The 22,270-nt window shown below is 41.2% G+C and overlaps 1 non-coding gene across 1 annotated transcript; it reads right to left on the bottom strand.

The window, feature by feature from the left end:
* Window positions 1–14,057: 14,057 nt before the first annotated feature.
* TRNAP-UGG (transfer RNA proline (anticodon UGG)) lies at window positions 14,058–14,129 on the bottom strand. Its single transcript has one exon. It is a non-coding gene; the product is annotated as a tRNA-Pro (tRNA).
* Window positions 14,130–22,270: the final 8,141 nt, after the last annotated feature.

Here is a 22,270-nt window from a genome sequence, read left to right as displayed (position 1 = left end):
TTTATTTCTGTTTGACTCTTGTAAGGGACTCTTGTTTTATGGCAACCTTGGCTTTCCTGATTCTTCACTCTTCCAAGAACCAGATGTAAGCAGTATAGAAGTCCACTGTAAAAGTATAGGTGGTCTGTGTTCTAGGGTAAAAACACCACAAGTTTAGTAAAGCAAAAAGAATGTTTTATTTGCCATATATTCAAAGAGACAAAAGTAGGAAATGGACAAGCATGCCACCAGATCCATGTGTATCCAACTCCAAGGAATAATATAGAATAGACAAAAGCAGAAAAATGGACAAAATGTGCTGCCACAGACATGTCTGTTCGAGTCCAAGGAATGTTCCACAATGACCAATGCATATTAACATTACCAAATGGGAAAACCAAAAATTCACCCACACTTTAAAATGATTGAACCCACCCTACTCCAACAAATTCTTCATGACAATCTCTTTTGCATGCTCTGCGCACAGCTTTTAAATCATTGAAAAGACTTCCAGTCTTTTTTCACTAAAGGAAAGCTAAATAAGACCCATATGCAACCTGTTTTGACTTACCTACAAATTCGACTTACAGACACCTTCAAGAAGCGATCTATTTCATAACCTGGGATGGCCTATAGTCGTATTTTACAATCCACTTCCCAATTTCTGTATTTTAATTGGTGTATTTAGACCTTTTACATTCAATGTAATTGTTGATTCTTCTAGAGCTTGCGGTTGGCATTTTGTTTTCTGTTTGTACTTTTTCTTTTTTACTTCTTTTTTACTGTCTCTTTACAGATGACTTGAACTTTTTAAAACTCCATGTTAATTTATAGATTTTTGAGTGTATCTCTTTGCATAGATTTTTTTAGTGGTAAAACAACAGATATGTACATCTATATGTATGTATGTATATATAAATTACAGTGTGTCATCATATTACCCATTCAAATGAAGTGTAGCAACCTGTCTTAGGCTGGGTTCTCTAGAGAAGCAAGACCAGTCAAGCATGTAAACATACATATATATAGGAGAGAGAGGTAGTCATACCAAGGAAATAGCTCATGGGGTTGTGGAGGCTGGAATGTCCAAAGTCTCCGGGTCAGTGTGGAGACTTCTCTCAATTCATGTAGCCATGGGCTGGCAAACCCAAGATTGGCAGGTCAGACAGTAGGGCTCTTGCTCACAGGCTTTGAAGACTGACATATCCAAAGATCAGTAGGCAAGATGACGGGTAAGCTGCTAGCTCAAGTTTGAAGAAAGAGAAGTCAGAGGAACAGAAGCCAGCTGCAGGTTCCAGAACAAGCAAAAGCTTAAGATCCTTGCCAAAGAGTCCACCTATACCGGATGCAGACCACACCCTCAAGGAAATCCTTTTTCAACTGATTGGCTACTCACAGCAGATCCCAACATGGAGGTGATCACATATCAAATCTCATCATGGAAGTGATCACAACATCATACAACTGCCAAACTACATCATAACTGCCAAACCACTGAGAATCTTGGTCCAGCTGAGTTGACACACAATCTTAATGATCACACAACCTTACCTCCTTTTTTTTTTTGGGTGGTGGTTTAATCTTCTGCATCTCTATGCTTGCTTTTCTTAATGATGCAACATGTCTACCATGAGTGAGTCACTCCTACTTTTCATTTTCTTTCTAATCCCTCTTCTCTTCCTTCTTCTTCTTCTCTTCCTTTTTTATGACTTATTCACTGTTTACTGCTCACATCCAAAGGAATAGGATAGTTCTCTTGATGAAGTATGTACATTAGGATATTCATCCATAATGCGATCTAAGATAGTTTGTGACTTTGACCTAAACCTGGAAAAATGCTATACAGGTAATCCAGGAACAAAAGGGAAGTTTTGGGATGAAGGAAAGACTAAGCTGTCTAGGGAGGAAAGATGCCACAGGGCATGGGATAAGACTATTGTTTATTTCTCCCAGTTAATTCAGCACTTCCAAGAAACTGAGAATATGTGAAAACAGAGAATATGTAATTGCTTTTCTTTAGGAATTTCTGAATATGTAATACATAATACCTTATGAATATGTAATACATAGTTGGTGGTGGGTCACACAAAATCACCTTGGATTGGTTTGTCTTCAATCCACAAGGAAGTTAGAGAAAAATTCTAAGGAAAATACCTGGGAGGTTAGAATTTCGATAACTCAAGTGTCCCTCCAAGCTATGTTGACTCTCTTCTCCCTACTTGAAGTAGCTTGGAAACCTCCAAACTTCACCTAAAGACATGAGGAGCACTCTCACACGGAGATTTGGGACCCACAACCCTGGCTCACCTGCATATCAAGTGATTCTTCTCCTTCTTGGTAGAGAGTCAACTTGTTAATACCTATGTTATGAATGGATTCTAATAAAAGATTTTCCTGATGTTAAAAGCTGGCATTTCTGACAAGGGGAGCTCCTCTTTGAGCTTTCAAACTTTGCTCCCTGGAGCAGTACCATGTCATCTTTGAGGCAGAAAATGTGTGAATGAACCAACATATGGTGTTCCCTCTCGTGCTGCAATCTGCTCTCCTTTATTGGAGATTTAGTTCTTGGCTCATATTTCTCTACCCAGATGCATCATTATTATCAGTGACTTAGACCAGTGAGCCCTCGAAGAAATATGTCACTTCTGAGTATCTCACAATCTCACAGTTTATTAATTCTAAGTAATTATGTTCAGAGCTTTCAGGTGATATTTGATTTCTTTTTTGAATGTTGTTAAATTTTTTTCAATTGCAAGGTTAATAATTTGAAAACAGGGACTGAAGGCTTCCTAGCAACTCTTTCACTTTCAGATTTTGATTACTTTTTAGTGTATTGGCCTGATGGATAGGCCTCTGAATCCAGATCAGAAGATAGAAGTTTCCAGTCCATACTTGGTCCCTTGTTTATTGTTGGGCAAGAAGTGGAAGCTTCTTGAATTGACTTCCAGTGGTTGGCTCTAGAGATGTTCCTGGAGGGGAGGGGTGGAGTTTGGGTTGTGTCTTCTGGCATAGATCAATAAACAAACCAAAAACTGAAACCAAACCCTTAGTCATTGAGGTTGAGTTGATTCCATAAAGATTAAACCTGTTGTGGTCCAGTGCATTCCCACTCACAGTGATTCTATAGGGCAGAGTAGAACTGCCCCATAGGGTTTCTAAGGCTGTAAATCTTTATGGAAGCCAACTGCCCCATCTTTCTCCATTGGAATGGCTGGTGGGTTGCACCACAAAGCGCCTAACCACTACACCACCAAGGTTCCTCAAAGATCAGCAGTTAACATTAAAGAAAACTAAAAATGGGCAGAATCTCAAGAAGACCTTGAGCAAACCTATGTCCCAATAATTGTCATCATACTAGATTTGGTCAATAGTTTGCATCATGTCAGTGACAGCAAACCACTAGAAGTATTGTATAAAGAGTTGTTATCGACATTATAGTGACCCTGGTTTTCCTGGTTCACAGTCTTCCTCTAGGACTGGTAGATGATGGCCAAGAAAAAGATGTGAGAAATAAAATAGCCCACTGTAAATGATGGAATAAGCTTCTCTGGAGAATTCTAGGTTTCAAATGGCCTGTAATGAAAAGTTAGAAATGTGGTTATTCAGCCTAAAACTGCCTTTGAAGTCTGGACCCTCACAGAGTCTGAGGCACATCAACTGTGCTAACCTAGCTCAGGGATTCAACTTTTCCTGACAATTACTGTCAAATATTCCATGGTGAAAACCCTGGTGGTTTAGTGGTTAAGAGCTTTGGCTGCTAACCAAAAGGTCAACAGTTCGAATCCATCAGGCTCTTCTTGGAAGTTCTGTGTGGCAGTTCTACTTTGTCCTATAAGGTGGCTCTGGGTCGGAATCAACTCGAGGACAAAGGGTTTGGCTTTTTGGTTTTATTCTCTAAGTATTCTTTCTGTTATTTGCCTTGCTTTGTAAGCATAATGCACTGATATTTGATAAACTCAAGGCAAAATCTTCAGGCAGATCCCCCTTCTACATTCAACATTGCTCCCTACCACCACCAATGGAATTTCTTTCTGTTCTCTTAGAAGTCCCCAAGATCAGAGTTTCTGTGCTGCAAACAAAAACAATCTCATGTATGCCCTCCAAAGTGTGCAGTTTGTCTTTCCTGCGATGGCAAGACAGTCTCTGAACTCTCATATCCAGAGTTGTGCATGAAACGAGCTGGTGTTTTCTGCAGAACAAATGATCTAAGTCCATTTTCCTTAGAGAGAGCCTTCTTACTACTTGTGAACTTCAAGGAAGCACAAGAGAGATGGAAAGCTCAGAAATGATCTATCTCCTTGATGGTCCAGAATCTTTGCATCCCCAGAGACCCAGGTACAAGCCCTCTTCCACCCACTTCTTTTCTTCTTCCTTTTTTTTAACCTGTGCATCAACCATCTATGTTTCTTCCCAGCATCTGCAGCCCCTCTTTATCAGTGGACATAGCACTCTGCCCCTCCTAGCCATCTTTCCCCTCCCACTTTCTTTGTGTCTACTGCTCCTCTTCCTGGGTGAAGCCTCCCCAGGCTCCTTATTCCCCATTCAAATTTCTCTGCCAGTGGTTCTAAACCTATCTGATGGTAAAAATTACCTGGGAACAATTCTAAAGTATATTAATTTATGACCCCATCATATTGCAATGCAATCAGGAACGGGGAAGTGGACCAAGGAATCCATATTTTTATAAAGTTCTCAGGCTATTATTCCCAAGCTTTTGGTGCCACTGAAATACACCCTATATAGCATGTATGACTCTTATGTCTTTGTGTTTATTATATTACCTTTTAATATCTTTTTGCCCCTGACTTCACAGTTCTAAATTCTACTAGTCCAAATTCAGGGTGTCAAAAAACTTATTGCCATGAAGTCGATTGTGACTCACAGATGACTCATAAGAACGCTATAGGACAGAGTAGAACTGCCCCATAGGGTTTCCAAGGCTGTAAACCTTACAGAGGGAACCCTGGTGGCACAGTGGCTGCTTGTTGGAATGGAACAGGAGCTCAGCTAGAGAAAGATGTGGAAGTTTGCTTCCATAAAAGCTTACAGCCTTGGAAACTCTGTGGGGCCGTTCTAGTCTGTCCTGTAGGGTCACTGTGAGTCAGAATCCACTTGACTCCAACAGGGGGGGTGGTTAATCTTTATGGAAGTAGAGTGACACATCTTTCTCCCCACAGTGGCTGATGGCTTCCAACCACCTAACTCCTGGTTAGCAGCTGAGCATTTATCCACTGTAACAGTAGGGTTATGTTTTTATGGAGGCTGTAGGTGAAGATCCTTTTTTGTTTCTTCCAGGTTCTGGTGAATCCAGGTGGCCCTTGGATTGCACCTGCAGTAGAACTCCCTAGCTGTCTTTCCTCTATCTGTGTCTCTATCTTGACCCCTCTTTTATAAGAATACCACTCAAATAGGATTTGGGCTCACACTAACCCAAAATGATATTATGTCAAGTTAGCTGATAACGTGTTCAAGAAGCTATTTCCAAACAAGGTGACATTCTCAGATATTGGGAGTTAGAGCTTCAAGATATCTTTCTGAGGGGGACACAACTGTGTGTATATACCATAGATTATTCAAATAGCTTCCAATTAATGGACATGTGGCTTATTTTTAGGCTTTTTCTATTATTCAATTTAAAAAGATTAGCTACTATCATATTTCATTTTGTATTTTTACCCATGTTTATTTGGAATTGATTGCTAAGAAAAGGCTTCCTGAATGGGAGGATAAATGCAAATAATATTTTGCTAGCTGCAGCTGTGTATGTTTGGAATCTGTGCATATCACGTAGTAGAAACTCCATGAAGATATGTTGGAGAAAAAGAACTGGAATAATTTAATGGAAACATTTCCATGAAAAGTTACTTAGGGCATATCACTTTTGTTTTGGGAGTGAGAATTCTGCAGCCACAACTGCTTTTGATCAGTACAATCAGAACTTAGAGTACAGTAAGTGGGGTAGAGAATTTAGGGGTAGGGAGGATAGAAAGGAGATTCGTTTCCCATGGAGAGGAAAAAAAGCAAGCTCCCACTAGGACTCGAACCCGTTATCTATTATTTACAAGACTTTTAACCAACCAAGCTATAGGGCTTTTACAAACGTGATGCTTAATGCTGTTTTTTTTTTTCTTTTTTCTGATAAGGCGAAATATTCTTGCTGCAAAATCTACACGATCCAGACCAGTTTGCAGTGAGAATGTGGACAAACAACAAGCAGACGTTTTGCTTATTCACATGTGCTGTAGAACTAATAACGCATTCAGAGTTTCCAGCCGCTTGAGTGTCAGCGCCAATAATGCAATTAGTCCAAGGGTAACCCTCAGCAAGTGTCGAGGCGGCCCAATCGTTCCAAATGGGATGCACTTTTCTAAAAACAAACTTCGCCGTTACGTGGCTCATCTTTTATAACTTAGATTCTTCGTTCGGACACCCTAATGAGGGTCTCTAACAAAGGAATTTCAATGAGTCTCTCCCTGACAAGTGATCGTCACTTGCACTCACAGCAAGCAGTGATTTGGAGGGGACGGAACGGACGAGACGAGAAGGCTGGGACGGTTGAATTCAGCTGCTGAGTCTCCCTCAAAACCATACCTACCCAGTGCCGTCGTAAAACCATAAAAAAAAAAAAAAAAAAAACCATAGCTCCTTAAAATCCCGGAATGCCAAAAGGAAGCGCTATAATGACTCTAATCAGAAAACCAGAGGTGTAGAGCCTCTTGGGGGAAGGGGCAGGGGAAGAGAGGCCGGCTGGCCATACTGGTTTCCTGGATGCAGCTAAAATTCTCCTGAAGTTAAGAGTCTTTGGGCTCCAGGGAAACCCCGCTGTGCTCTACTCACTCCAGGCTGGTTTCAAGCGCAGTAGGTCATCCGCTCTCAAACAATGTAACTTCTTCTGGTTTCTAACCCGGCCCTTGCACCCTGCGGTAACCCCCGCCTCTGCCCGCGGTTGCATCCCCGGGACGCTCAGAAGGCGGGGTTGGATAGCTGTGAATAAGACCGCAGCCCTGCTCACGGGAGAATGTCGGGCATGGGACTGTAGAAGAGCAGTGGAAGTCGAGGTGAAGCTACAGAGCCCCTGGCCCCTAGGACACGCCGGGACTGAAACGCCTGAGGGGATCAGCAGGGTAGGCGGACAGGAGAGGGGAGATCCAAGAACCTCGGCCAGATCGCTTTGGTGGGGTGAGAGCTGGCGGGATGTGTCCTCTCAGGGTTTGGGAACGACACCAAGGAATAGGTCGTTTGCAAACTGACGCCGGCTCTGGGATCTGGAAAATAAGACCGTCCACACATGCAGCAAAAACTGGGAGATCTACTTCCACAACAAGGAAGCTCTCTTACAAACGCATATATTTAGGCACAACACACAGAACCATGACTCGATTTCCAGGTGGGTGATGCGGGAGCTCCTCTGTTCCCTGGTTGCGAACATAAGGAATAACTTCCTGATGCCCACCCCTGACTCCCAGACGCAGCTGAGGAGAGGCTTCACCTCCGCCTGGTCACAATAAACTCACACGATTTGCGTATTCGTATGGAAATAAACATTAACTGTTTTCCCATTTCTACTCCAAAGCAAGAAGCCCTTCACCATGCTAGTTTGCTCAGTAATCCTCTGCTCCCCTTTCCAGTGCCATTGAAAAGCAAGACAGGAAAAGATGGACTGAAAGAGGAGACAAAGAACGAACGGGCTCCGTCACTTCATTTGGAATTTCCTTAGTTTTCTGAGTAGTGTTTGGAGTGTGGGACAGCCTGAGGTTACCAAGCAGGGAAGTGTCTTACTGTTTTACTTGCCCTTCTTCGCACTCCTCCTCTACTAACCCATCAACGGTCTCCAAAAATTGGATCACATTTTTCAGGCACGGATGGCAACAGACCTCATGTAATTTCAGATTTGTCCGTAGATAATAGAGAAGAGGATTTGTACTTATAAAAGTAGGAGTCGTATATACAATACTTCCGTGCATAAGGAAAATGGCACCCCCAGGCAGCGGGAATAGCTCAGTGGGGAGAGCCTTAGACTGAAGATCTAAAGGTCCCTGGAGCAATCTACGGTTTTAGCAGTTTCGTTTCCCTTTGCATAATTATGATCATAGCTTTTTTAATATAACAGTTGCATTCCAAGACTTTAGGAGTGTAGTAGAACTAAGTGTAAATAAAGTTTAGCAAAAACTTCTCCGGAAGGAGGGCGTAGCTTACTGGTAGAACGTGTGTTTTGCCTGTGAGAGGTGTAGAGATCCATCCCCAGCACCTTCAGAGTTTTCCTCTATTTCAACACGGTTTAAACTCATTCTTTAAGGAATTGAGCCCTGGGGTCGTCCAGGAGTTGAGAACTCCGCCACCAACCAAAAAGCCACAGGCAGATTCTCGGAAACACTATGGAGCAGTTCTATCCTGTCTTACACTGTCACTATGCGTCGGAATCCACTCCATGGCAACCCTTTTATACTGTCCCCCCCCCGAAGGAATGCAGATGTAGTTCTCCTAATATTTTCAATACCATTTCTGCACACATACAAAGTAAGAACATAACCCGGTGGATTCCTCCAATGCTCTTCCATTCACTGGCTGTGAGCCTCTACATCCCTTAAGGAGACTGTGACAACGGAAGGAAGATGTTAAGAAAGGGGCGAAATGAAGAGCGTGATCCCAAAGGAATCACTTGCAACATCTTGACGCAAAAGCCTGCACATTAACTGGTGGTCCACCCTGGTTCTCATTTGTAGTGTTATTAAAAAGACAGAAAGGCAGAAAAAGAGATGGGGAAAGGCTTCTGCAGACAGTTTTCTTTAGTGCATTGTGTTTTCTGGGCCAAAGGATGGAGCAAAAGCAGAAAAGCCTATCTTAATGCCCACCGATTTCTCTACGGGAGCTCGGCCCAAAATTCAGCAATGGACCGCCGTAGGTCCCGAGTCTTTTTAGATGAGCGCTTGACTAGGACTCTGGGCAATGTAACGCAGTCAGGGAATTAGAAGCTTTCCTAATACGAAAGGAGAAGAAATAACTAGAATCAACACATCCTCAGCCGATATTCCATAATATCAATTTTGCTTTACTACCTCACTAACTCCATTTTCCTCCTTAATTGAAGTCTTTAAATAAAATATTTACTGGAAATCTGAGTTAACAACAAAAGGAGGTAGACCCATGTGAAGAAGCAGGGAATAGCTTTTCTGTCAAAATGGAAAATAGGTACAGGCAGTATCCGACTTGCCACATATTTGAGTTACAATGAACCGCACTTACCATCTGCATTTTTTGTACATCTTGTCGTTCTTAATATGCCCTACATACAATGTTGTTTATGTTATTATTCTCATGCCAACCATGCAAAATAAAGGATAAACTTATAAATATATTGACAATTAAAGGCAACATTAATGAAAACTAAGAAAAGCAAAAAAAAAAAGAAAGAAATTCAACTCACATAAGAATTGACTTAGGACACTACCGTTACTGGGGCACTACTACAAATAATTTTGCTGATGTGGCACAACTCAAAATCAGAAAAAAGAGCGGCAAATATCCATTAATAATCAGAACCTGGAATGTACGAAGTATGAATCTAGGAAAATGGGAAATGGTCAAAAATGAAATGGAAAGAATAAACATTGATATCCTAGGCATTAGTGAGCTGAAATGGACTGATATTGGCCATTTTGAATCAGACAATCATATAGTCTCCTATGCTGGGATGACAACTTGAAGAGGAATGGTGTTGCATTCATCATAAAAAGAACATTTTAAGATCTGTCTGGAAGTACAATGCTGTCAATGATAGGATACTATCCATACGTCTACAAGGAAGACCAGTTAATATGAGTGTTATTCAAATTTATGCACCAAACACTAGGGCCAAAGATGAAGAAATAGAAGATTTTTATCAGCTGCTACAGTCTGAAATTGATCGAACATGCAATCAAGATGCACTGATAATTACTGGCAATTGGAATTTGAAAGTTGGAAACAAAGAAGAAGGATCAGTAGTTGGAACATATGGCCCTGGTGATAGAAACAATGCCACAAAGCAAACGATAGATTTTGCAAGACCAACAAATTCTTCATTGCAAATACCTTCTTTCACCAACATAAATGGCGACTATACACATGGACTTTGCTGAATGGGACACACAGATATCAAACTGACTACATCTGTGGAAAGAGATGATGGAAAAGCTCAAAGTCATCAGTCAGAACAAGGCCAGGGGCCAAGAACCATCAATTGCTCATATGCAAGTTCAAGCTGAAACTGAAGAAAATCAGAGCAAGTCCACAAGAGCCAAAATATGACCTTGAGTATATCCCACCCGAATTTAGAGATCATCTGAAGAATAGATTTGACACATTGAACACTGGTGACCAAAGACTGGACGAGTTGTGGAATGAGATCAAGGATATCATACATGAAGAAAGCAAGAGGTCATTGAAAAGACAGGAAAGAAAGAAAGAAAAGAGCAAGATGGATGTCAGAGGAGACTCTGAAACTTGCTCTTGAATGTCGAGCAGCTAAAGCAAAAGCAAGAATTGATGAAATAAAAGAACTGAACAGAAGATTTCAAAGGGCAGCTCGAGAAGACAAAGTAAAGTATTATAATGACATGTGCAAAGAGCTGGAGATGGAAAACCAAAAGGGAAGAACACGCTCGGCATTTCTCAAGCTGAAAGAAGTGAAGAAAAAATTGAAGCCTCAAGTTGCAATAGTGAAGGATTCTATGGGGAAAATATTAAATGAAGCAGGAAGCATCAAAAGACGATAGAAGGAATACACAGAGTCATTTTACCACAAAGAATTAGTCGATGTTCAACCATTTCAAGGGGTAGCATATAATCAGGAACCAATGGTACTGAAGGAAGATGTCCAAGCTGTTTTGAAGGCATTGGCGAAAAACAAGGCTCCAGGAGTTGATGAAATATCAATTGAGATGTTTCAACAAACAGGTGCAGCACTGGAAGTGCTCACTCATCTATGCCAAGAAATATGGAAGACAGCTTCCTGGCCAACTGACTGGAAGAGATCCATATTTATGCCTATTCCCAAGAAAGGTGATCCAACTGAATGTGGAAATTATAGAACACTATCCTTAATATCAGGCACAAGCAAAATTTTGCTGAAGATCATTCAAAACCGGCTGTAGCAGTGTACCGACAAGGAACAGCCAGAAACCCAGGCTGGTTTCAGAAGAGGATGTAGAACCAGGGATATCATTGCTGATGTCAGATGGATCCTGGCTGAAAGCAGAGAATACCAGAAGGATGTTTACCTGTGTTTTATTGACTATGCAAAGGCATTTGACTGTGTGGATCATAACAAATTACGGTTAACATTGAGAAGAATGGGAATTCCAGAACACTTAATTGTGCTCATGAGGAACCTTTACATAGATCAAGGGGCAGTTGTTCGGGCAGAACAAGGCGATATTGATTGGTTTAAAGTCAGGAAAGGTATGCATCAGGGTTTTATCTTTTCACCATACCTATTCAATCTGTATGCAAGCAAATAATATGAGAAGCTGAACTACATGAAGAAGAACGGGGCATCAGGATTGGAGGAAGACTCATTAACAACCTGCATTATGCAGATGACAGGACCTTGCTTGCTGAAAGTGAAGAGGACTTGAAGCACTTATTAATGAAGATCAAAGACCACAGCCTTCAGTTTGGATTGCACCTCAACATAAAACAAAAATCCTCACAACTGGACCAATGAGCAACATCATGATAAACGGAAAAAAAGAATGAAGTTGTCAAGGATTTCATTTTACTTGGATCCACAGTCAACAGCCACGGAAGCAGCAGTCAAGAAATCAAAAGACACATTACGTTGGGTAATTCTTCTCCAAAGGACCTCTTTAAAGTGTTGAAAAGCAAAGATGTCACCTTGAAGACTAAGGTGCACCTGATTCGTTCCATGGTATTTTTAGTCGCCTCATATGCATGTGAAAGCTGGACAATGAAGAAGGAAGACCAAAGAAGAATTGATGCCTTTGAATTGTGGTGTTGGTGAAGATTATTGAATATACCATGGACTGCCAGAAGCAAGAATAAATCTGTCTTGGAAGAAGTACAACCAGCATGCTCCTTAGAAGCAAGGATGGAGAGACTGCGTCTTACATACTTTAGACATGTTGTCAGGAGGGATCAGTCTTTGGAGAAGGGCACCATGCTTGGCAAAGTACAGGATCATTGGAAAAGAGGAAGACCCTCGACGAGGTGGATTGACACAGTGGCTGCAACAATGGGTTCAAGCATAACAACGATTGTAAGGACGGGGCAGGACATGGCAGTGTTTCGTTTTGTTGTGTATAGGGTCGCTATGAGTCAGAACCGACTGGACGGCACCTAACAGCAACAACAACAACAACAACAAAACAACAACAACAACTACAGATAAAAGGTGACTGGATCACAGGTATGATGAAAGCTTCCTTTGTAAAGAACAGTCTCTGTCTCTGTTCCTTCATGGTCAATCTTATCACATCTGCTTCTTATGACCAGTAAACTTCTAGGAATTTCCATTCCACCGCTGGTAAATTTCTAATGCTTTATGGTTTCAAAAATGTCTCTATCTCTGTATGTATTCCTGTTGAATCAAAGTATCTTTGGGAAGACACAGAATTTGATGTTTGCTCCCAGTGCTCCCAGCTGGGATGTCATTACTTCTCAATTTTCTTCTCTGATGTAAATATCCATAGCAGGTAGTCAGGAGAGAGATTGTCTGGATTCCAAGTCTGATTAACCTCAGGCTGGTTGTATTCTTGGGGTCAATTATTTATTTGTTTTAGGACCCATTTTATCAACAGAAGTAATGTGGTCATTTCATGTGTTAGCTCTTTTTCCTGTTATCCACTTGTTCTCTCCAGGCACTTTAAGAATACGGTAGGAAAAATTGAAAGGGTCTTGTGGGGACAGTAATACTGGCTTCATAAAATGAGCTAGGAAGCATTCCCTCCCCTTCTATTTTCTGGAAATGATTGTGTATAAAAAAAAAATTGTCTGGGTTAATTCTTTAAATATTTGTTGGAATATTCTAATTAATCTTTCTGGACCTGGTGATTTTTTGGGGGGCAGGGAGGGGTAGAAAAAAAAAATTTTTTTTAGAGGACTTTTAAAATTAGAAAATTAAATATCCTCGATACAATGCTATTCAAAATACATATTCATTTTGGGTAACTGGTGGCCATTTGAGTTTTGTGAGCAATTGGTCCGTTTCAATTAAGTTGTCAAATTTATGTGTGTAGCATAAATTAGACTATTTCCTTATTATTCATTTGTTGTCTGCAGAGCCTGTATTGATATCCCTTGTTTCATTCCTGATTCTGACACTTTGTGTTTTCCTTCCTTTTTTTTTTTTGGTTTGTTTGTTTTTGTCAATCTAGAGGTTTGTTAATTTTATTCATCTTTTCGAAGAACCTACTTATTCTTTCACTGCTTTTCTCCCTTTTGTTTACTTTCAATTTATTTCTGCTCTTATTTTTAGTATTTCTTTACTTCTACTTGATTTGAGTTTACTTTGCTCTTCTCTCTCTTTTTTTAGGTTCTTCAAGTGAGAGTTAAGGCTAATCTCCTCTGGAACTGAACCACTGTGGCCGCTGGTAGAGTCGGTCGCTCGAATGTGGATATTCTACTTAATGTTGGTGTTAAGTGCCTCCGCGTTTCTTGATCGCTGTAGTTTGGGTTGTCCAAGATCGTCTAATCACGCATCCACCACTGACTGCTTTGTTAAGGATCCTAAGAAAGAGCCATTTTAACCCACTGCGATTCACTCAATTCCGACTCCTAACGTCCCTACGGGACAGAGCAGAACTGCGCTATAGGGTTTCCAAAGAGAGGCTGGTGGACTCAAACTGTTAATCTTGTGGTTAGCAGCTGAGTTCTTAATCACTGTCCGCGAAACCAAAAAACCAAACCCATTGCCGTCGAGTCGCTTCGGACTCATAGTGACTCTACTGGACAGAGTAGAACTGCCACTTAGGGCTTCCAAGGAACACCTGGTAGATTTGAACTGCTGATCATTTGGTTAGCAGCCTTAGCTCTTAAGCTCTAGACCACCAGGGTTTCCAATAAAGAATGGAAGCAAACAGGGGCTCGTCCGGGGTTTGAACCCGGGACCTCTCACACCCAAAGCGAGAATCATACCACTAGACCAACGAGCCACCACCCTAGGTTATCGTAACGGGCCTGAGAAAGAGCTTTAATTTAAGGTTTCCTCCAGTCTGACTGAGCAGGTAGGACTGCTTAGATGATTAAAAGAACTAAAAAATTTTCGTTGGGCCATTTAGTTTTCTCCTTTTTCTCCGTCCTTGTTTTTCTACCCTGATATTCCATGATAAAAAAAATGATATGCTACCTAAAACCCAGTATTTATCTACTAGTTGTTCTGGCAAAATCCTTCTTGCTTTGGGGTAAGGACTGGTTCTTTTTCTTTCCCTTCCTTATTGTCTTTCTTTTGCTGACGCCCTGCCCTGGCATATACTAAGCCCCAGGAAGCAGAAATGGGAGAACGCTAAAAGCAATCAGTTGGACCATCGGCTTCCTTTTCTTGTGAGAAGAGCAAACATAATAAAAGAGATGAGAGGATGAGGGTTGCTATAAAGTGAAGAGAAGGTGCCAGGGATTGAAGCAGAAAACCCATGAGTGCGAAGCACGCTCTCTACGACTGAGCTACACCACCTGATGGCTGACTAGCTTGGTGATGACTCTTGTTTTCATAAAAGCAAACTGATATTTTTTCTGTGGGGCTTCTCCCTCACCCCTCCCAAAAAAAAAGCAAAAACAAAAACTCTAAGAGTTGCCTAGAAAGAGGCCATTGGGTTAAAAGCCACCCTTTCTGAAACCATTCATGTGGATACTGTCCAGTGCTGTCACAATGAGAAGGTTAACTGGATTGTAGTCTGAATAACCCTTTCTGGTTCTAGGATCTTCCCACTCTGGTAGTCGACTCCAAGGTACACTAGCCAACAACAGATACTTTAAATGAAAGTTACTTGCCTTCACCAGGAAAGTCTCCGGAGGATCACGCCTCTCCAACATATATCACACGGAAAATGACTCCAAATTGAGGTCTTCTAAGACCACCAGCAGCCACCAGCTTTAGTGGAACTGGTTAATTGAACTTCTCTTCTAGTTGGATCAGTGCCCTGCCAACATTCCTTTTCCGACTGACTCTCATTGCTTCTGTCAAGTCACACCTTCTGAGCTTGTCCCCTTAGCTCTGGGTTCAGAATTCCGTCTCCATCCCTCACTTTACAATCATTCCCACAAAACATTTCAGAGGTGGGAGAAACTTCAAAACTCCATCAGTTTTAAATGAACTAACTTTTTTTCCAGACTGGAGGAATCTACAGGTAAAAGCGGAGTCAGGATGGCAGAGCAGCAACGGTACAAAGCTGTCGGACTCTTTTCCCCTGAGAACCCACTGACATAATGGTAAAGCTTGCTGAGGATATAGATGTTTGAAAGAATACAGTCAAAGAGCCCTGGAAATCATCAAAATGTGCCACCAGTAAACTGGAAAATAAGAGGAAGTCCTGGATAATACAAAACAGAAAGGGTTGAGTTGCTGAGGAAAGAGCTGAAGTTAGATCTGTTCTCTCACTGGGATGCTTTCAGCTTAGTTGTGTATGGCCGATGATCTCTACTTTGAGTCCAAAGCCTCTTTATCCAAGATCCTCCATATGATATTGAGGAAAGTGTTCCAGGCAGGTCTTTATTTAAAGACTTAAAATACTGCAATACTGGTAATAAAGATCAAACAACTCCCCAGAAGCCTGGACTGTGCTCCAAGACTTCTAGACATTTTATTATTAAATATCCCCCTGTAAATTAACCTCATTATTCAATCCAGAATGCTCCTTCTTGTTTTCCCAAGGACCTTGCCCACTTTGAAATAAAAAACGGTAGATGTCTAGCCTAAAAGTTTCTTTTCTGCAAAACCAGTATCTCTAGGATTTTGTGTATTCCATGTGACTTCTTCTGAACAACTGTACCAACTGTACGTCCTTTCTTTTATCACAAAATTTTAAACAGTATATAAGCAAAAAAAAAAAAAAGGCTTTGTGATAATAGCAGCAGTTTCTCTAGAAATGACAGCCCATTTGCAAACATCTCTCACTCCCTCAATAAATAGTTGAGCTCTTTAGTCTTATTGTTTTAACACTGGGGAAGTAAAAAAAGGTTGGAGGCTCACGGCTCAGTTCCGACTCTCCTTGGCTTAGAGCTTTAGAAAATTTACTTGAGAAAGTGAGTATTGGAAGGTATCTGTTGTTGGGTGACTTGGTGCAGGAAGAAGACATATTTGGAAGTAAACCAAGGAATGTCCAACCCTGGGAAAGGATCTGGTACTTTTAGAGCTTTAGTCGAGCACTCTCCCAACTGAGCTGTGTATGTCACACCTTTACTTTCACCTACACTAATGAGTTTCTCAGCTTTCTGTTTGGAAAGGTTTCCTTGAGAGATGCCCTTCGCTATTTCCTAGCTCAGAGGATTTTGGGCACGCTGTGCTACTGCCTACAGTTATGGAGCCTAAGTATTACTACTAGCTGAGGCAGAGGTGGGGAGTTAGACCTTGAATGGGTGGAGAGAATCCATGGGTAGATCCTCAGCCTTCTGTCTTTTAATTGACACAGGTCCAACTGAGAACACAAAAGGATGTGTTTTTTTTTTTTTTTTATGGTCTCCCTAGAAGTGTTGCAAATTTTATTTAAAATTAAAAAGAAAAATACCAGAAGCCCTGGTGGCACAATGGTTACCAGCTAGGCTGCTAACCTAACGTTCTGTGGTTCAACCTACCCACCTGCTCTGCAGGAGATGGACCTGGAGATCCGCTCCTGTAAATATTGCAGCCTACAAAACCCTATGGGATGGCTCTACTATGCAAATTGTGGGCTGAGACATTGTAATGTAGTACATGATGGTGGACTTAGAAAGTGCTTCTCTACTAATAGAAGGATCAGTAGTTTGAACCCACCACCCGCTCACAGGGAGAGAGACAGTGCAGTCAGTTTCTGTAAAGATGACAGCCGCGGAGGCTCTATAGGGGCAATTGTATCGTGTCTTATAGGCAAAACCCTATGAGGCAGTTCTACCCTGCCCTACAGAGCCGCTAAGAGTTGGGGCCGACTTAAAAGAAATGCCTTTTGGTTACACTTGTGATTCTTTTCTGCTTTGATGTTATGTATGGGGAGGTGGGGGAGAAGGGATGGTTTTAATTGCAGGAAATGTTTAAAGTCCTGTAGAAAAAGAATCTCTATACGGTATGAGTGTACAAATCTGGGTGCAGTGTATGCAAGAAGAAAAAAAAAAAAGAAGAAGTTTGTGATAAAAAAATTTCGGTTAGAATCTTGAGTCCACTCCATTATTAAACTGCTGGAATAAGGAAATTTGTTGAACATCGTTGAACTTATAAACAATTTTAAGAATATCTTGAATTTTCTTGCTGATAACAACACTACAGCCTTACACCCCTGTTTGAAATTTACAAATCTCAAATTATTTCTGTTTGAGGAAAGAACAAAAATAAACATTTCTATATGGAAAATTCTGCTGAACATTTAAGAGGGAACCTAGAATTCTGAACAATGAGAGCAAACGGAAATGAAGTCATCAAGACTCATGTATGAACAGTCTCAATTTCCCACTCTAACATCAACCTGTTTCTTGACATTCTTTATCAGGGATAACAGGTAATGTGTGTGTGTGTGTGTTTGCCATTTTGATTTTTTTTCTTCTTCTTCTTTGCAATATTTTGGTTTGACAGTATCTGTTTTCCCTGGAAACTCCTGGACACTGTCAGGAGAAAATAACCTACAGTCCTCCAAACTCAGAGCTGGATCAAGTTGCAAAAGGAAATTTGGTACAAAATGAGAAGCAACATTAGAATAGGGATACTGAGTGTACAGAAACTGGGTGCCAGATAGTTTATCCTTTAGGTCATACAGCTCATCTCAGCTCAGATGTTTGCATTTTATTTCTTTAAGAAATACTTGATTAGACAAAGAGTATCATATTTTATGGCCTAAATAAACAAGGATTCCTTTAGATTCTACTGAGGTGGGGGACATAGAGCAATTACCAAAATGTAATTAGCTTCCATACAATATCTTAAAAATGAGGCCAATGACTATTATGTAAAAACAGATGCTGTAAAGATTGAAGGAGATGATTCATGTGACCACATTTCCATGTCCATGGGTGATATGAAACACGAATTTTGGCAGGTCCTACTCCATCCTGTCAGCCTAGTGGTTCTCCCAGGACAATACCTACTCAGGTACCATCTTCTCTAGCCAGTGTTGTCCAGTAGAAATAGAATGCAAGCCATAAATGAAGGACACTTATGCAATTTGCGATTTTCCAGGAGCCACATTAAACAAGTAAAAATAAGCATGTGGATTTAATTTTAACAATATAGTTTGTTAACCTGATGTATCCAGAACATTATCAAGCAATCGATTTAAAAGTTATGACTTTTGGTTTCTAGTCTGGCATGTAAAGAACTTGGAAAGAATCTCTCCTATGGTCAAAACAAGAAAAAAGTTGCAAAATTAACAGCTCTTAGTAGAAACATCAGAGAATTGAGATCACAGGGCAAACCAACAACTTGAAAACTGGAAACAAACAGGCTGATAACAGAGACTCACTGCTCAGCAGGAGCAGAAACGGTCACTGCATCTGGAACCAGCATTGATTAGAATGATTTGTTCTGGAGACTGAGAGTGCAGTGCCTTAAGAGGAAAAAAAACTTCTGAAGGCCCTTCACACTTTTGTGAGTTTTACCATGAGGAGCAGAGCCACATTCTCATGGTAACTTTCAGAGAATAGGCCGCCAGTTCTTGCGAAGAAAGGGAGGACTGAAGGAATCAGTTTTTAGCAGTGTTCAGGTGGCGTAGTGGTTAAGTGCTGTAACTGCCAGTCGAAGGGTCGGAAGTTCAAATCCACCCCGCGCCTCTTGGAAACTCTAGGGGACAGTTTTACTCTGTTCTGTAGGGTCCCTATGAGTCGGAATCGATAGGGCGGTGCTGCGTTTGGTTTTTGGTTTGCTGTTCTTAACAATGGGCTGCCCTCAAGGGAAACTACTTTATCAGAGCCTAACCATCAAGGATTTTATCACATGTTTTTTTTTAACTTGCTTAGGGAAACCTTGGTGGCATGGCGGCCAAGAACTAGGGCCGCTAACCAAAGAGTCGGCAGTTCGAATGCGCCAGGCCCTACTTGGAAACTCTATCGGTCAGTTCCACTCTGCCCTATAGGGCCAGTATGAGTCAGAATCGAATCGACGCCACTGGGTTTGGCGAAAGAAGGGATACATCCAACCACAGCCCACGCTAGCCTTTCACGTGGAGGAACTAAGTCCCCTCTAGCCTTGGAGGTGGGGGAGAGTTTTGTAAATGAAAAGGTTAAACAATACTTTTAAAGTATATCTAAAAATCACTACCCAAAGCAGCAGAAACAGCTCAGTTGAGAGAGCCTTGGCCTAAAGATGTAAAGGTCCCTGGCAACTGCGAGTTTCAGCAGTTTTGTTTTCGTTTACACAACTATCATCCTTTTATTAATATAAGAATTGTATCCCAAGGCTTTAGGATTGTAATAGAACTACGTGTAGATAACGTTTAAGGAGAGGCTCTCTTGATGGAAGATGTAGCTTAGTGCTAGAGCACACGGTATGCGTGTATGAGGCTTTCGGTTCGATCCCTGGCATCTCCAGATTCTTTCTCTGCTGCAACGCGATTTGAACCCACTCTTTAAGGTATGGAGCCCTGGGATAGTACAGGAGTTAAGAACTCGGCTACTAAGCAGAAGGCCACCAGCAGGTTCTAGGAACCACTATGGGGGCAGTTCTGTCGTGTCCTATAGTCTTACTATCAGTCGGAATCCCCTCGACCGCAACCTTTTTTTTTTTTTTTTTAAGGCATACAGATTTAGTTCTCCTAATATTTTCCGTACCATTCCTGCACACATAGAAAGTAAAAACATAACCCGGCGGACTGCCTTGAATGCTTGTCCATTCATAGGGTGTGAGTCTCTACATCCCCTAAGGTGACTGTGACAACGGAAGGAAGACGTTCAGAAAGAGGAGAAACGAAGAACCGGATTCCAACGGAATCGCTTGAATTACCCGAATCAAAAGCGTGCATATGAACAGGTGGTTCCTTGGCTCCCATTCCTACTATTATTCAAGAGACAGAAAGACAGAAAAAGAGGTGCAGGAAGTTCCTTCGCGCGCAGTTTTCTTTACTGCCTTGTGTTTTCTGCGCCAAAGGGCCAGTCCAAAGCAGAGAATCTCATCATATGCCCACCGAAGTCTCTACTGGAGCTCGGTCAAAACTGAGAGATAGACGACTGCCGATCCCGAGTCTTTTTAGAGAAGTTTGAGTGGCTTGGACGCTGGAAAAGGGAACGAAGACTATAAAGAAATTAGAAGAAAAAAGAAATTAGAAGCCTTCCTAAAAAGAAAGTGGAAGAAATAGGCAGAATCAACACATTTCTAATTGATATTCTACAATATTAGTTTTTCTTTATTTCCACACTCACTGCATTTTCCTCCTGATTTTAAGCCTTTAAGTGAAAACATTTACTGGAAACCTCAGATATCATCAGAAGGAAGTAGACCCATGTGAAGAAGCAGGGAAAGTTTTTTCTGTCAAAAAGGAAAATAGATCCAGGTAGTTTATGACTTAGGTCTTATCTGAGTTGCAACGAACCACACTTACCACCCACCCTTTTTTGTACATCTTATCTTTAGTGATATGACCTATACCCAATGTTGCTTATGTTATCATTCTCATACCAACCCCGCAAAATAAATAAAGATCAAATTCATAAAAATATTGACAATAAAAGGCAACAGTAATGTAAACTGAAAGAAAAGAGAGAGAAAACTATTCAAACTACTCAAGAATTGACTTGGGACACCAATGTCTTTGGGAGACTACTATAAAAAAAAGGGTGAATAGATCACAGGTGATGGTGTAGTGGTTAAGACCTGTGACAAAAAGACCGGCAGTTCGAATCCTGCAGGTTACCTTTGTTACTTCAAAGTCAATCTGATCACATTTGTTTTATATGACCAGGAAGACTCTAGGGATTTCTGGTCCACTGATTCCACCTTTTGAAGATTTCTTATGCTTAATGGTTTCAAAACTGTCTCTAACACTGTATGTATTTCCTTGAATCAAAGGTCTTTGGGAAGACAGAATTAGATGTTTGTTCCCAGCTCTTCAGTCTGACCCTCTATCAAGCTGGGATGCCCTTACTTCTCGATTTTCTTCTGCAACACAAATATTCATAGAAGGTAGTCAGGGGAGAGACTGTCTGGCTTCTAACTTTAACTGGCCACATGTTGGCTCTGTTCCTAAGGTCAAATATTTATGTTTTAGGATGCATTTTATGGACAGAGGCAATGAGGTCATGCCATGTACTTGCTTTTTTTTTTTTTTTTTCCTGTTCTCCACTTGTTCTTTCTAGGCCCTTTAAGGAAACAGTAGCATGTTTGCCACAGTGGACACTGCACAGGGGAGCAAGGAGTGAGGAGAAATTAGGGTGCTGTGAGCAGAATTCCAAATTCAAAGCCAACCCTAGATCCACTGAATCTGTGGTTCAAGCCCTGGAAGTGATACAGATGCCAGAACTTCAGAAGCACTGCTGTGTACATTACAGAAGGAAATGCTAAGGGCCAGGTGTGTGCTGAGGAGGAAGAGTAGCTCCTGGGGTTTCCTGTCCTTTCTGGAGCTATGGCTGTATTTGTCTTACATGGAGAGTTTCTCATCTTTTCAAGATCTCCAATAGTTTAGGTGACTTTGGAGGTCATACAAAAGAGCCCTTGTTTTTTCTGGATGAATTCAGAATAGAAGCAAACTGATGCTCTCTAGTCAAAATACCAGAAGTTCAGTCAAGCTATTTGGGTGTCTGTTATGGATTGAATCCTGTCGCACCCAATATGTGTTGTAAATCCTAACCTCTATGCCTGTGCTTACAATCGTATGTGGAAATCGGTAGTCTTTGTTATGTTCATGAGGCAGGATTAGTGTTGGGTATGTCTGGAGTCAATCATTTACAAGATATAAATGGAGCAATTAAGCCAGCACAGATGGGTTAAGATAGATGCCATGCCACAAGGAAATCTCCAAGGAACCAGGGAACAAAAGCTGAAGAGAAAAGGAACTTTCCCCAGAGCTGACACAGAGAGGAAGCCATCCTCTAGAGCTAGTGTCCTGAATTCAAACTTATAAAAAAAAAAAAAACTTATAGCCTCTGTTAATTAATAGTGTTCACTTGTGGTATTTCTGTTATAGCAACA

Source organism: Loxodonta africana, chromosome 1 (assembly GCF_030014295.1).
Source record: "Loxodonta africana isolate mLoxAfr1 chromosome 1, mLoxAfr1.hap2, whole genome shotgun sequence".
Taxonomy (NCBI): domain Eukaryota; kingdom Metazoa; phylum Chordata; class Mammalia; order Proboscidea; family Elephantidae; genus Loxodonta; species Loxodonta africana.
The sequence above is the reverse complement of the archived record's forward strand: the minus strand, read 5'-3'. Positions and strand labels throughout refer to the sequence as shown.